Below are 14820 nucleotides of genomic sequence, written 5' to 3'. Positions count from 1 at the left end.
GCCAACATGGATTTTGCCAAGGGAAGTCTTGCCTCACAAATTTGCCACATTTTTTGGAGGACGTAAATAAACATGTGAATAAAGGTGAGCCAGTTGATATAGTATATCTGGATTTCCAAAACGCATTTGACAAAGTCCCTCATGAGAGACTCCTTAAGAAACAAAAAAGTCATGGGATAGGGGGCAGTATCCTATCGGGGATTGCCAACTGGTTAAAAGATAGAAAACAGAGAATAGGGCTAAATGGTAAATTTTCCCATTGGAGGAAGGTAAATAGTGGAGTGCCCCAGGGATCTGTTCTGGGACCACTGCCTTTTAATATATTTATAAATGACTTGGAAATAGGAACAACAAGTGAGGTGATGAAATTTGGTGATGACACAAAATTATTCAAAGTTGTTAAATCGCAAGAGGATTGTGAGAAATTGCAAGAGGAGACTGGACATGTAAATGACAAATGAAATTTAATGCGGACAAGTGCAAAATGATGCCGTTAGGGAAGAATAACCCAAATTATAGCTAGATAAAGCAAGGTGACACATTAGGAGTCACCAGTCAGAAACAGGATCTAGGTGTCATCGTTGAAAAGACACTGAAATCTCCTGCTCGGTATGCTGCAGCAGCCAAGAAAGCAAATGGAATGCTAGGAATCATTAGGAAAGGAAGGGAGAACGAAACACAGCATATCATAACGCATTTATATCGCTCCATGGTGCAACCTCATTTTGAGTATTGTGTACAATTCTGTTCACCACATTTCAAAAAAGATATAGCGGAATTAGTAAAGGTACAGAGAAGGGAGACTAAAATGGTAAAGCGAATGGAACAATTCACCTATGAAGAAAGGCTAAAGAGGTTGGGACTCTTCAGCTTGAAGAAACATTAATCAGGGTTTACTCTTTTGAAAAGTACAAAGACCAGGGGACACACAATGAAGTTACTAGATAATACTTTTAAAACTAATAAGAGAAAACACTTTTTTTTTACTCCACACATAATTAAGCTCTGGAATTCGTTACCAGAGGATGTGGTGAAAGCTATTAGTGTAGCTGCATTTAAAGAAGGTTTGGACAAGTTTCTGAGGAAAAGTCCATAAATGATAATTAAGGTGACATTGCAGAAATCTACTGCTTATTCCTGGAATAAGCAGCATGGACTCTATCTACCTTTTGGGATCCTGCCAGGTACTTGTGAGCTGGATTGGCCACTGTTAAAAAACAGGATACTGGGCTTGATGGACTTTGGTCTGACCCAGTATGGCAAGTCTTATGTTCTCATTCAAAGAAAGCTGAGCTCCTAAATTTGGGTATCAATCAAATTTAGAAGCCTATATTTTTGCATGAAAATTCACCTAAATTTATGTTCCAAAAATGTAGGTCCCTAAATTTAGGACTGTATTTCATTTTCCTAGATTTAGGTTCTTATTTCAGGTGTTTAGTCTTGAAAATTAGTACCATGTACCTAACTTTTTTTCCTTTTTGTAACTCCACCCTTTAGTCATCCATTTTTGAGAGGTGATTAAAGGAGAAACCTCTCAATTATACAAAAGAATCAGGCAAGTTCGCAAAAGAAAACCCGAATATATATAAACTATTAATCCTTATAACAAAAAAAGGAAAACCAGGTTTACAAAGAGGGAGAAAGAATACGAGATGGAGTTCTGACTAACGGAGCAGAAGAAGTACTAAATCAAAATAACAAAAGGAGTACTGGATTGAAAAACAACAAAACTATTCTCTATGAATTCAGCCATGGAATTCAGAGTTTATTTGTATTGTTTCCTACTGAAGTCTTAAAAACCTTTTGCACTTAGCTGGAGATGGAACAAGAAGTATTAGGGGAAACATGATTTATTTGACCCATAAATGAGTCCCTTTTACAAATAAATAATCTTAAAACCCAATTTCTGTCTGGTTCAAAAGGGAAAGAAACCTGTAAGATGGATCTTTCAGGAATAGATTCTTCTTACTTCAGTTCTTCAAATCCATAATCTCCAATAGTGTGGCATTCAGTGCTATGAGATTGTTTGGAGGTCGTAAATAATGCGTTTTAGATGTATGGAGCATTGTTTCTTGGGAATATGGAAAATCTTCAATAGACAATGCTTGAAAAGATCTACAGCTGAGATATTAGGTACTTTAGGAAAATTAATAAACTGCAAAGTCTTCACTTTAATGGAGGCCTCCATGTTCAGTTTTCTACTGGCAAATAAGATCAACCTCAATGATTACAGCTTTCACCTTATGTAGGGCCAAGATCTCTGTCTCAGAAATAATAATTCTCTTAGCATAGTCCCCCCCAGAGTTAAAGCCTGCACAGACAATTTGGTTTTAATGCTTTTAGCAGACATCCTGGACTCAATTAAAAACAGCCAGTTCCAAATTACCCTTAGCCTTTCATATGTCTTCCAAAGTAATGGCTGACTGGGTCTCCAAAACTCATTCCCCTTATTCTGCAAGATTCCTTCTCTTGCAGTCTCACAGCTGCTGCATTGGCTTTGGTCTGAGGGAATCCCAGGGCCAGTCACAAGCTCAATCAAAATGCCCCTGTGATCAAAGAAGCTTCAGAAATACTGGAGATCGGCACCAGGCCTGGCCTCTGACTGCCTCCTCACTCTCTGGGAGTTGCGTTGGGGTTAGGGAGTGGGGTGCGCAAAACCAACGGCGCTCATGTAGTGGTTAAATCCCTGCCACTAATCAGGTGGATTGCCTTGTGGGGGGAAAGCTAATTTGCTGGAAGAATAAAAGGAAGGGAAGCACATTTTCCCCCTCTCTTTGCTGCCCCCTCGAGCACCCCACCCCTTATTATTATTATGTTATATAGTTAAAATTTATGCATGGTTTTGTATTGCGGCTTGGAAAGGGGCCAGGCTGGATACCCAAGTCAGTGCAATGTGGATCCAGCTTGCCCATCTGGCAACAGTGGGAGACCCCGGTGAGCTGTAGGTATGACTGTGGGCAGGTGGTTTGTCGCATCCTATGATGGTGGACTGGGTGTGAATGGGTTAATAGCATCTGATGGGGCTCCAACTGGGACATGGCTTGGAATATGGCAACACCATGCCTGATAATACTTGAAGGCCTGGCTGGGCTGAAGGTGGCCCGCCTTTGCTGAGACATGGCAGATGGATTGCCCTGGTGTCAGAAGGAGGATTGTCTTTCACACAGTTTTACTGGCTCAGGTATTGTCTCATGTTTGCACATGCTAATAAAGCTGTGGCACTTCATATCTAAGTACATGCCAAGGGCCAGATATTTGTACCTACGCACGGGCGTAGATTTGTGTGCGCAACCCGGCGCGCACAAATCTATGCCTGATTTTATAACATCTGTGCACAACCGCACGCATGTTATAAAATCCGAGGTCGGCGTGCGCAAGGGGGTGCACAGTTGTGCACCTTGCGCGCACCGAGCCCTAGGGGAGCCCCAATGGCTTTCCCCATTCCCTCTGCCCCCCCCCCCCACCTTCCCCTCCCTTCCCCTATCTAACCCGCCCCCCAGCCCTATCTAAATCCCCCACCTTTATTTTTTTATTTACGTGTGCCTGATCCCTGGGCCCAGCGGCAGTGGAGAGGCCCCTGGCCACGCCCCGGGACTTACACGCATCCTGGGGGCTTGCGCGCGTCGCCGGGCCTATGCACGCAGAAGCGTGTTTTCGGGGTTACGCGCGTAATATACGAGCGTAACCTTTTTAAAATCCGCCCCCAAATGATTATTTTAGTGTATGCTGTTGTGCAGGAGAATGAGTGTGAGAGAAGGATGAACAGCCCCGGCTGCCCATATTATCACGGAGCCTCTTCACTCTGCTGCATTCGTCGATTCTGCTGCCTCCTCTGTCTCAGTGGCTGCCTTCACCCTCACTGCCACCGCTCCTACCATACACTCAGGAACGGGCTGAGGCCCATATAAACATACTGTTATTGGAGGAAACGTATCCAGATCTAAAAAAAAAAAAGTGCGCACTGGTACACAGGCAAATGCAAACCCCTTTGGCTGACTGAGATATCACCTGCCACCGGAAAAATTCTGCAGCTCTCAATGCCAGGCCCACTTCTGCAGTGTGACTTGGTAGCATGCTGAGACAAGAAATCATAAGCTGAAGCCCAGACAAAGATTTGGATTTCTACAACATAATTCCGTTTATCTTTTACAAACAGTGCACATTATAATGTCATCTGGGATTTTATTGAAGCTATTAGACTATCGCTGTGTCCTTTTTCCTACCATAATTACCTCGCCTGCTATTGTGCTAAAAACAAATTACTGCCAATTCAACATTTAAATCCTGAATGAGTCTTCGAGTATTTTAGTGTCTTTTGGTAACATCATAGTATTTTCAATAGACTCTGATATAAAAACAGGATTGTGCCATTTTGTATCACTTCCCTGTTCTCAACATTCAGCTGCATTCTGCTGAAACTCCCTTCCCTTCAGCCACCTTAAAGCAACATCAGCACAGCTTTTCATAAAATGAATTCTAGTTTTGGTTTCTGTTGGAAAATTGATTTGGTGGTTTAATATTTTTGACATTCATAATTCTGTTCACTATTAACAGAAAACAAATGCAAGGCCTCCAAAATTTCCTGAACATTTTTGTCCTGCAAAGTAGTGTGGCTGCCTTGTTAGTTCACTTGCATGTGTATATTTTTCTTATTAGACTAATGCATTTCTTCAGTAGCTTTCAGGAGTTAACACCCTTCTTTCTCACTTCAGAGTAAAAGATGAGTTGGTGTGAATATATTAATGAGTCACAGATTACATGACAAGGATGGTGTGAGTGGAAAGGGCTGATGAGTTAGAGTTATAGGAAAATGACAGAGACAAAATTATGCCTGATACTAAATTAAAATCCCGAAGTTTGTTAAATTCTTTTATGCTAGTATTGATCATTTTACTTCAACTGTCTTACGTTCCTGAATAGTTTTGAATTGCCTTTTTAGCATCTTGATCATAAGGTTATATTGATACAGTGATCTAGCACAGAAAAATGTTCCTCCATGGAGATGTTGCCTTGCTCTTCTTTGTGATGTTTAATTTGTGTCTGAGAAAGTTTATTTTTTTCTTTAACTTCTGGCCTCTTTCACCAATGCAGTATCCCTCTTCACATTTCCTGTATCAAATAATCTATGCTACTTTAGAGGAGAAACTCCTTATTTGGAATGTTCTTCCATGTGAATAACTACTTGCTTCAAATTTCTAAAAACTTCTAATCCGGACCACCAATGCATACTGGAAATTAATACAAAAGCAATTAAATCTCCCCTGTCCTCCAATGACTTTGAGCTTCAGTAATAATATCATCCAACCATGGGCACGTTCATGAGCACCAGGATGGCACAACAGAGTATGCCAACCTTTCATTTGGGTCAATATGGAAACTAGAGTCAAGCCCAGTTTGGCTCAGAAATGTAGAAGTAGCATCAGAAGAGCTCATATTTAAACCAGAATACAATACACCAGGGTTTGATGAGAGGTTTTATTTTTTCAAGGTAATATGGTACTATATGGCCTTGTAAGAATTCCATATGCCATCTTATAATTTAGTGCTGTGTCTCCTACTGAGTAAGCATTGCTCAAGAAACAGATTCCTCGCTGTCATAATGAATAATAGATATCAGCAAGAAAGTTTTATGTCATTTTGAGTATTCTGACAAAAATGTAATGTAATGGCACAGGAAACCAAGAGAACGTGGTTCGGGGGAGATATGCAGAATACCAAGAATAGAACCGACAGAACTGGGGAGGGCAAAACTGCTGTCTCCACTGTAAAACACAACCTGTGCAAAAATATCCCCACAATGTCAATCATTTTTATAAAGGTAGAGGAAAAGTAGAACACTGTAGTACAATGTTTAGCATCTATTTTTTTTTTAATAATATTCTTTTAATAATTATTTGGTGCATATTATAACAACACCCGTGTTAAACAGAAACCATGCAGTATATTTTCGTATCTTTTGTCATACAGGGACAGTAGCCCAGTCAAAAGCCTTGAGCAAGTCACTTTACCCTCCCTTGTCTCAGGTACAAAATTAGATTGTAGGCCCTGTGGGGAGAGAGAAATTCCTATTGTACCTGAATGTTAACCATTTTGAAGTGCCAAAAAGTGGAATATAAAAATCCTAATAAATAAATCTAAATTGTATTCCACAGAATATAAGCAATCTAAATAAATAAATCCTGAGTGGGGAGGAATGGGTAATACTAAGCTCCATGTTTCTAACTAGCAGATTTAAAACATCATAGAAAGTACTTTTTCACTCAGCACACTATTAAGTTGTAGAATCTGTTGCCACAGGACTTGGTCAAGGCAACTAGCATAGCAATGTTTAAAAAAGGTTTGGACAAGTTCCTGGTGGAAAAGTCCATAACACATTAGCTATTGCTATCCCTGGAAGTGAGTAACAGGAATTAGATCTACTTTATGGGATCTGTCAGGTACTTTGAACCTGGAATAGCCACTGTCAGAGACAAGATGCTAGGCTCCATGGACCTAGTCTGACCTAGCATGGCAAGTCTTATGTTCTTAAGATGAAGCTGAGATCCTTCAATGACTCCAGCAAGTACTAGTTAACCTGGCCTTCCATTTAGTAGATCAGGTACGTCTATGCAGATATTCGTAGCAATAGAGTATCACTAGGAAGATCTAGCATGCAGTTGTTCTTACTCATATATTATTGCCATGGAGGCTGATATGAATCCTAAATAAAACTAAATAAATATTATTGCTATGCATATTAATATCTAGGAAAACATATCACCATAAATAGTCATACAGTAGGTGTCAGATCTGTGAGGGTATTCACAGTCAATGAGGAGAGACCTCAGTGCACATATTTATATAGGGTTGGTGTGAAAACACATAGTAACATAGAAATGATGGCAGAAAAAGACCAAATGGTCCATCCAGTTTGCCCAGCAAGTTTCTTATGGTACTAACTGCTGCTCCTTGCAGATTACCTCCATGCCTTATGCTAAGGATAGTAAAAGCCACTCCATGCAGGTTATCCCCAAGCCTTATGTTAAGGGTAGTAATATTTGCAATCAAAACCAAACAACTATCAAACCCATGACAAGGTGAGCAGTCTTCTTGATAATTCAGACAATGCTGCTTGAACATGCTTTGCTTTTGGACTTGGGCATAGAATCAGTCCTGCACTTTTTTTAAATGTCTGTCTATTAATATCCTGAACTGTAAAAGTCGGGGTCCAGCATTAAAATCATCTGAATTCAATTCCCACTTTTCCCTCCCTCCCTGCTGTCAAAGCAGAGAGCCATGTTATAGTTGCATCAAAAGAATCAAGGCAAATTGGTTAAGGATGGTAATCCGCATTAGAGATGTGAATCGGAACCGGAATCGGTTCCGATTCTGGGTTTGGGAACTATAGTGAAATCTTTTTCGTGCAGTCTGATCGGGGTTTTTTTTATCGGCTGCGCCTGAGCTGATAAACAAAAAACCCACCCCGGCCCTTTAAAACACATCCTTTAGCTTCTCCCACCCTCCTGCCCCCCCCCCCAAACTTTTAAAAGTACCTGGTGGTCCATTGGGGGTCCCAGGAGTGATCTCCCGCTCTCGGGCCGTCGGCTGCCACTAATCAAAATGGCGCCGATGGCCCTTTGCCCTTACCATGTGACAGGGTATCCGTGCCATTGGCCAGCCCCTGTCACATGGTAGGAGCACTGGATGGCCCGCACCATTTTTAAAGATGGCACCGGCCGTCCATTACTCCTACCATGTGACAGGGGCCAGCCAATGGCACGGATACCCTGTCACATGGTAAGGGCAAAGAGGAGGGGGGTCGGGAGGGTGGGGGAAGCTAAAGGATGTGTTTTAATGGGTCGGGGTGGGTTTAGGGATTGTTTTTGTGTGCCACTTTTCCCACCCTCCCCCAAAATGATAAGAGAACCCCACGAACAATTTTGTGGGGTTTTCCTATCGGTTTCGGGGAGCCCCCGATTTCTGACGAGTTTGAAAATATCGGGCAGGCATAACTTTTGGATTAAAGGTGGGGGGGGGGGGTTTAGATAGGGCCGGGGGGGAGGGTTAGGTAGGGGAAGGGAGGGGAAGATGCGGAGGGTGGAAGGAAAGTTCCCTCTGAGGCCGCTCCGATTTCAGAGCGGCCTCGGAGGGAATGGAGGCAGGCTGCGCGGCTCGGCGCACGCAGGCTGCCAATTTTGGGCAGCCTTGCATGCGTCGACCCCGGATTTTAACAGATACATGCGGCTACGCGCATATCTATTGAAATCCAGTGTACCTTTGTTTGCGCCTGGTGCGTGAACAAAAGTACACGCGCGTGTAGTTTTATAAAATCTGCCCCTAAGTTTGTACCATTTATACATATAAAACTGAACTGCAGGATCCAAAGCGTGCTCTTTCTGTATTTTTACCAAGATATTCAGTGCTTTACATTTTCCTGAAAAGAAACCATTTATCCTAAAAAAGAAAAAGGCCAAAAAATGAAAGCAATTTAAAAAAAGGAAGTTCCATTTTCAGGAAATAGCTTTCTTTAGTGTATCATTTTCATTATCTTTTAAGTTACATTATATTGTAGAGTTTAATAAGAGTATTTGTTTTTTTATCTCCTCAACCCAATCTTTTCTGCAGTATGTTAACCCTGGGTACCCACAGAACAAACAAGACAAAATGTTGCTATCCCAAATTAAATCTATTTTTAGAATTTGTTTCCCACAATACAAAGTATTTGGGCAAATCAAAGAAAAAAGACTGGATTATTACAGTATGTGGTAGATTTTAAAACATGTACGCGCATCTCTATATGCGCGTGCTGATTTTATAACATGCGTGTGCCGGTGCACACATGTTATAAAATCCTTGGGTCGCGCGCATGCATGCCAGATTTTATAATCCGCACGCAAGGGGGGAGAATTTTTATGCAAATTCCACGTGGCAATGCATTCGGACCTTCCTTCGTCCCCTCCCAGTCTGCTCCAATTAAGGAGCGGATTGGGAGGGAACTTCCCTACCCCCCTACCTACACTTCTTCCCTCTTCCCCTCTCCTCCCCACCCATTAAGCCCTTCCTTTTTTTTTGTTTGTTTGCTTTAGGACTTACTTCAGCCTGGGGACCTGAAGTAAGTTGCACATGCCAGCCAGCTGCCGGTATATGAGTCTTTGGGACAGTGATCAATGGCGCTGTCCTGGCCTGACACCGCCCCACCCCGCCCTGCCCAGACACCGCCCCAGCCCACCCCTTTGAAGAGGCCTGGTAGTTATGCACGTATTGGGGTTTATGCGTGTGGCCGAGCCTCTTTAAAAATTCTCCTGGCTCGTGCAAGGCCCGGCCACGCGTATAAACCCCGGCATTTACATGCATAGGCCTTTGAAAATCTACCCATATGGTTTTTAAAGACATTTTATTTCAGTAAGATGATGGAACTCCCTAGCTAAGGGGTTATCTTCAGACATAAAAGGGAACTAGAAAAGAACTTTGCCAAGAATTGGAAACCCAACATGTCTGTGCTAAGAGAACGTCATGAAAATCATAGTCTCCTGATCTCTTCTGAGTTTTACTAAAGATTTTTCCACCATTGGTACTGGAAGACATATATAGAGAAATCTGGCTCTCCAGTGAAAGGAGAAGGCATCCAGTGTCACTCTGCTTTCTGATCTATTTCTGGGGCAAATGCTGGCACCTTCTTGTTCTGAGATGTTGTAACCGGAGTGTTATGCATTTCAACCAAGGTGCAATATGGTTTGTGATTTATATTAGTTTAGAAATATACATGCAGCCATTTCTGAACTAAATGATCTGGCAGTGCTTTTCTGATGCCTGGATTACATATTAGCTGTCAAATGGGAGAGAGAAGAAGGAACACTTATTATTACTATGATCCAACTACATTTTGATAAACTGAGTTGCAAAGAGATGGACCTCGGTCTGACCCAGCTTTACATTTCTTATGTTCTTATGTTATGTTACATAAGAACATAAGATATGCCATACTGGGTTAGACCAAGAGTCCATCAAGCCCAGTATCTTGTGGCCAACAGTAACCAAGCAAGTCACAAGTACCTGGGAAGTACCCAAACATTAAGGGCCAGATTTTAAAAACTACGCCCGATTTTATAATATGTGTGTGCAGCTACGCGCATGTTATAAAATTCAGGGTCGGCGTGCGCAAGGGGGGTGCACAATTGTGCAACTTGTGTGCACCAAGCCGCGCAGCCTTCCTCTGTTCCCTCTGCCCCCCACCTTCCCCTCTCTTCCCCCACCTAACCCACCCCCCAGCCCTACCTAAAACCCACCCCTTACCTTTGTCCTATAAGTTGCGCCTGCCTCCTGGCAGACGTAGATTGTGCATGCCGGCCGACGGCCAGCCCACGATCCCGGGCACAGCGGCAAATGGCTGCTGTGCCTGGAGGCTCCGGCCCCGCCCCTTTTTCAAAGCCCCAGGACATACGCACGTCCTGGGGCTTGCGCATGTCGCCGAGCCTATGCAAAATAGGCTTGGCACACGCAGGAGCGGGTTTTCGGGGTTACATGCATAATATATGTGCGTAACCCTTTGAAAATCCGCCCCTAAGTGAATAGATCCCAAGCTACTAATCCTTATTAATTAATAGCAGTTTATGGACTTATGCTCTAGGAAATTATCCAAACCTTTTTTAAACCCAGTTATACTAATTGCTATAAACACATCCTCTGGCAATGAATTCCAGAGTTTAATTATACTTTGAGTGAAAAAGGATTTTCTCCGATTTGTTTTAAATGAGCTACTTGCTAACTTCATGGAGTGCCCCCTAGTCCTTGTATTATTTGAAAGAGTAAATAACTGATTCACATTTACCCATTCAAGCCCTTTCATGATTTTGTAGACCTCTGTCATATCCCCCCTCACCTGTCTCGTCTCCGAGCTGAACGACCCTAACTTCTTTAGTCTTTCCTCATTGGGAAGCTGTTCCATCCCGTTTATCATTTTGGTTGCCCTTCTCTGTATTTTCTCCAGTGCAACTATATCTTTTTTGAGATGCGGTGACCAGAACTGCACACAGTATTCACAGAATGGTCTCACCATAGAGCGATACAGAGGCATTATGACATCAACCATTTTATTCGCTATTCCCTTCCTAATAATTCCTATCATTCTGTTTGCTTTTTTGACCACCTCAGCACACTGAGTTGACAATGTCAATGTATTATCCATTATGATGCCTAGATGACTTTCCTGGGTAGTAACTCCTAATGTGGAACCAAACATCATGTAACTCAGCAAGGGTTATTGTTCCTTATATGCATCACCTTGCACTTGTCCACATTAAATTTCATTTGCCATTTGGACGCCCAATCTTCCAGTCTCACAAGATCCTCCTGCAATTTATCACAATCTGCTTGAGATTTAATTACTCTGCATAATTTTGTGTCATCCGCAAATTTAAGCACCTCGCTCATCGTACCTCTTTCCAGATCATTTATAAATATTTTAAAAAGCACCAGTCTTATCACAAATTCCTGAGGCACTCAACTGTTTACCTTTTTCCGCTGTGAAAACAGACCATTTCATCCAGCTCTCTGTTTCCTGTCTTTTAACCAATTTGCAATTCAAAAGGATATTGCCTCCTATCCCTTGACTTTTAGTTTTCTTAGAAGTCTCTCATGAGTACTTGGTTGAACACCTTCTGAAAATCCAAACACACCACATCTACAGGTTCACTTTTGTCCACATGTTTTTTCACCCCTTCATAAAAATGTAGGAGATTTGTGAGGCAAGGCTTCCCTTGGGTAAATCCATGCTGGCTGTGTCGCATTAAATCATGTCTTACTAAATGTTCTGTGATTTTATTTTTTATAACAGTTTCCACGATTTTTCCTGGCACTGAAGTCAGGCTCACTGTCTATAGATTCCAGGATCTCCTGTGGAGCCCCTTTTAAATATCTGGGTTACATTGGCCATCCTCCAGTCTTCAGGCACAATGAATGATTTTAATGATAGGTAACACATTTTTACAAATAAGTCTGAAATTTAATTTTTGAGTTCTTTCAGAACCTTGGGGTGTATACCATCTGATCCAGGTGATTTATTGCTCTTCAGTTTGTCAATCTGGCCTACTGCAGCTCCCAAGTTCACCATAATTTGGTTCATTTCATCTGATTCATCACTCTTGAAAACCATCTCTGGAACAGGTATTTCCCCAACATCCTCTTCAGTAAACATTGAAGCAAGGAATTTATTTAGTCTTTCTGCAATGGCCTTATCTTCTCTAAGTGCCCCTTTAACCTCTCAGTCATCTAACGGTCCAACGACTTCTTCGCAGGCTTTCTGCTTTGGATATATTTTAAAACGTTTTTATTATGAGTTTTTGCCTCTATGGCCAACTTCTTTTCAAATTCTGTCTTAGCCTGTCTTATCAATATCTTACATTTAATTTGCCAATGCTTATGCTCTATCCTATTTTCCTCTGATGTATCCTTCTTCCAATTTTTGAAGATCTTTTGGCTAAAATAACCTCTTTCTCTTAATTTTTTAAGCCAGCAGTCATTTGGCCTTCCTTCCACCTTTCTTAATGCCTGGAATATATCTAGACTGCGCTTCTAAGATGCTGTTTTTAAACACTGTCCATGCCTGTTGTACACTCTTTACTTTTGTAGCTGCACCTTTCAGGTTTTTTTTTTTAACTATTTTCCTCATTTTGTCAAAGTTTCCCTTTTGAACGTTTAGTGCTAGAGCCATGGATTTACTTACTGACCCCCATCTAAGTAATTTTCAAAACTAAATTAGCATTTTACTTGTGGAAATGGAGGCTTTGAAAACTGCCGATCCTTTACGTGGACAAAATCACCCACAACATTCCATAATGTGGGAAACTTTGCCTGCATTGTTGAGAAGCTATCCTGGGGGTGAACAGAGAGCGAGCTATAAAACATCATGCATTGTTTTTTTGTAATCAAAACTACGAGCATGCAGCCATTTGCTTGTATTATATGGGTGCATACAAAGTTGTTACTGTATTTTATAACCTGTGCAGTCAGGATATGCACAAATTATAAAATATGAGTACATATGTGTACACATGCTTGCATATGTAAAACCACGAGCCATGCAAGTATGGACTTATCCAGATAAATGCCGATTTATATGGCTAAGTAGCAGCATGGAGCCGGATAAGTTCGAAAAGCGCTATTTAGATGGACAAGTAGCGCATTTCAGACTAATCCGGCTATGTAGACCTGCTGCTTTTTTGCCAGATAAATCAAAATATAGCAGATAAGTGCTGCTACTTACCCCAATAAGTTCAAATTTGTCCATCTAAGTAGTGGGATAGGCGCAACTTCGTCAAATAAGTTGTAAAATAGCCAGATAAGTGTGCGCAAATCATATACCTGTGTATTTGTACTTCCAATTTTAAAAGGATATGCATGCAGATTTTAATTGTATTAATTTGATTCTTAAGTCCCATTAAGTTGGCTTTTACATGCATAAGTCAGGTATCTTATAGCAATCGTGCAGCTTTACCAGTTAGTCTACCATTTTGCCCAGTCCATCTGAGCTCATGAAGACCCTCCTGGCTCTTCAGCCTAAGTCCCCCCATTGTACCCAGACCCTCGACCCAGTCATTTTTTCACTTTAACGATGTTTATGATCATTTACACCAGATATTGAGCTGAAGTAAATATACACAAGTAAAAAAAAGTACATGTGTCACTTTAACAAGTTTTTAAAATAACAACTTATTTACATAACTGTTGGCCCTGCCCCAGAAAGCTCCTTTCTTACATGTGCAAAGTTACTTGCGGACCCCAATTTATGGGTGTATATCCACATATGTGCTATTTTATGCGCCCAAGTGCTAATTTTTATGTGCTCATTGTTTGAAAATTCACCTGATAGGATGTAATTTTCAAAAGGATTTATATTTAAAACTGGGTTTTCATGCGTAAATGCACTATAAGAGCATAAGTGAGATTTAAAAAATTGTTACGATATATGCTATTGAATTGTCAATAAGTTTTATGTGCGTAAGTGAACTTTAAGAGCGTAAATGAGCTTTTGGAAATTACTTCAATAGTATGTTATATCTATGCACGTTACTCCTTTGAAAATTACTTCCACTATAACCAATGGAAAAATTAACCAGAAGGAAAACAGATGCAAATTTTCCAGAGCAGTAATCAAAGCAAAACTACCTGTGCAGTTTTGTTTTGATTGTTGGTGCAAAGCCCACAGGCAAAAAGTATCCACAGGGTTTGTATCAATGCAGGAAGTTGAATTATTGCTCCCGAAATGCCTTGCATGAACTTACACATTCAGAGGGCAAGTTTCAGTTTCCCCACACAGCTTGCTGGCCTGATATGCTAGCTCATATTCAGTGGGATATTCTCCACTGAGTTTACCTTTGAAAATCCAACCTGCAAAGTCCACGGATATAAAAGTACCCATGGACCGCATCTACTATTCATGTGTACTGGGTCCATGAGAATAAGTATGAGTGGAGATTTTAAAATCAAATCTCCCTGTGTACATTCACTCTCCTGATCTCCTCCATACCTGGAAATACAATAAAAGACAATAAGGTCAATAGAGCTTACAATCTAATCAAGACAAACATAGACGGCAAAAGAGACTTTGAGAAGTTCATGTATTAAAATTAAATGTATTTATTTAAAAATAAAATTTGCCTGGCTAGTGAAAACATCATGGGTTTGATTCATTTGTTCTAGCAATAGAGCATTCCTTATATGTTTGAAAAAGTAAAGATTGCAATTCTCTCCCAGGTCACTAATATGTTGATGGTGAAAAATAAATAGTGTTATCCAACCTCCTACAATTCTCCTGGATATTGTGCTGCAGTAATACTAATGCTA

At 41.1% G+C, this 14820-nt stretch overlaps 1 protein-coding gene across 1 annotated transcript in view; it reads left to right on the top strand.

Annotated features, from left to right (window-relative positions):
* The window catches only part of PLEK (pleckstrin), a 78353-nt gene that overhangs the window by 27777 nt on the left and 35756 nt on the right, over nucleotides 1–14820 (top strand). The gene's annotated exons all lie outside the window — the stretch shown is intronic.

This window comes from Rhinatrema bivittatum, chromosome 3 (genome assembly GCF_901001135.1).
Source record: "Rhinatrema bivittatum chromosome 3, aRhiBiv1.1, whole genome shotgun sequence".
NCBI lineage: Eukaryota > Metazoa > Chordata > Amphibia > Gymnophiona > Rhinatrematidae > Rhinatrema > Rhinatrema bivittatum.
Note: the sequence above shows the minus strand (reverse complement) of the source record. Positions and strands in the feature narration are given on the sequence as shown.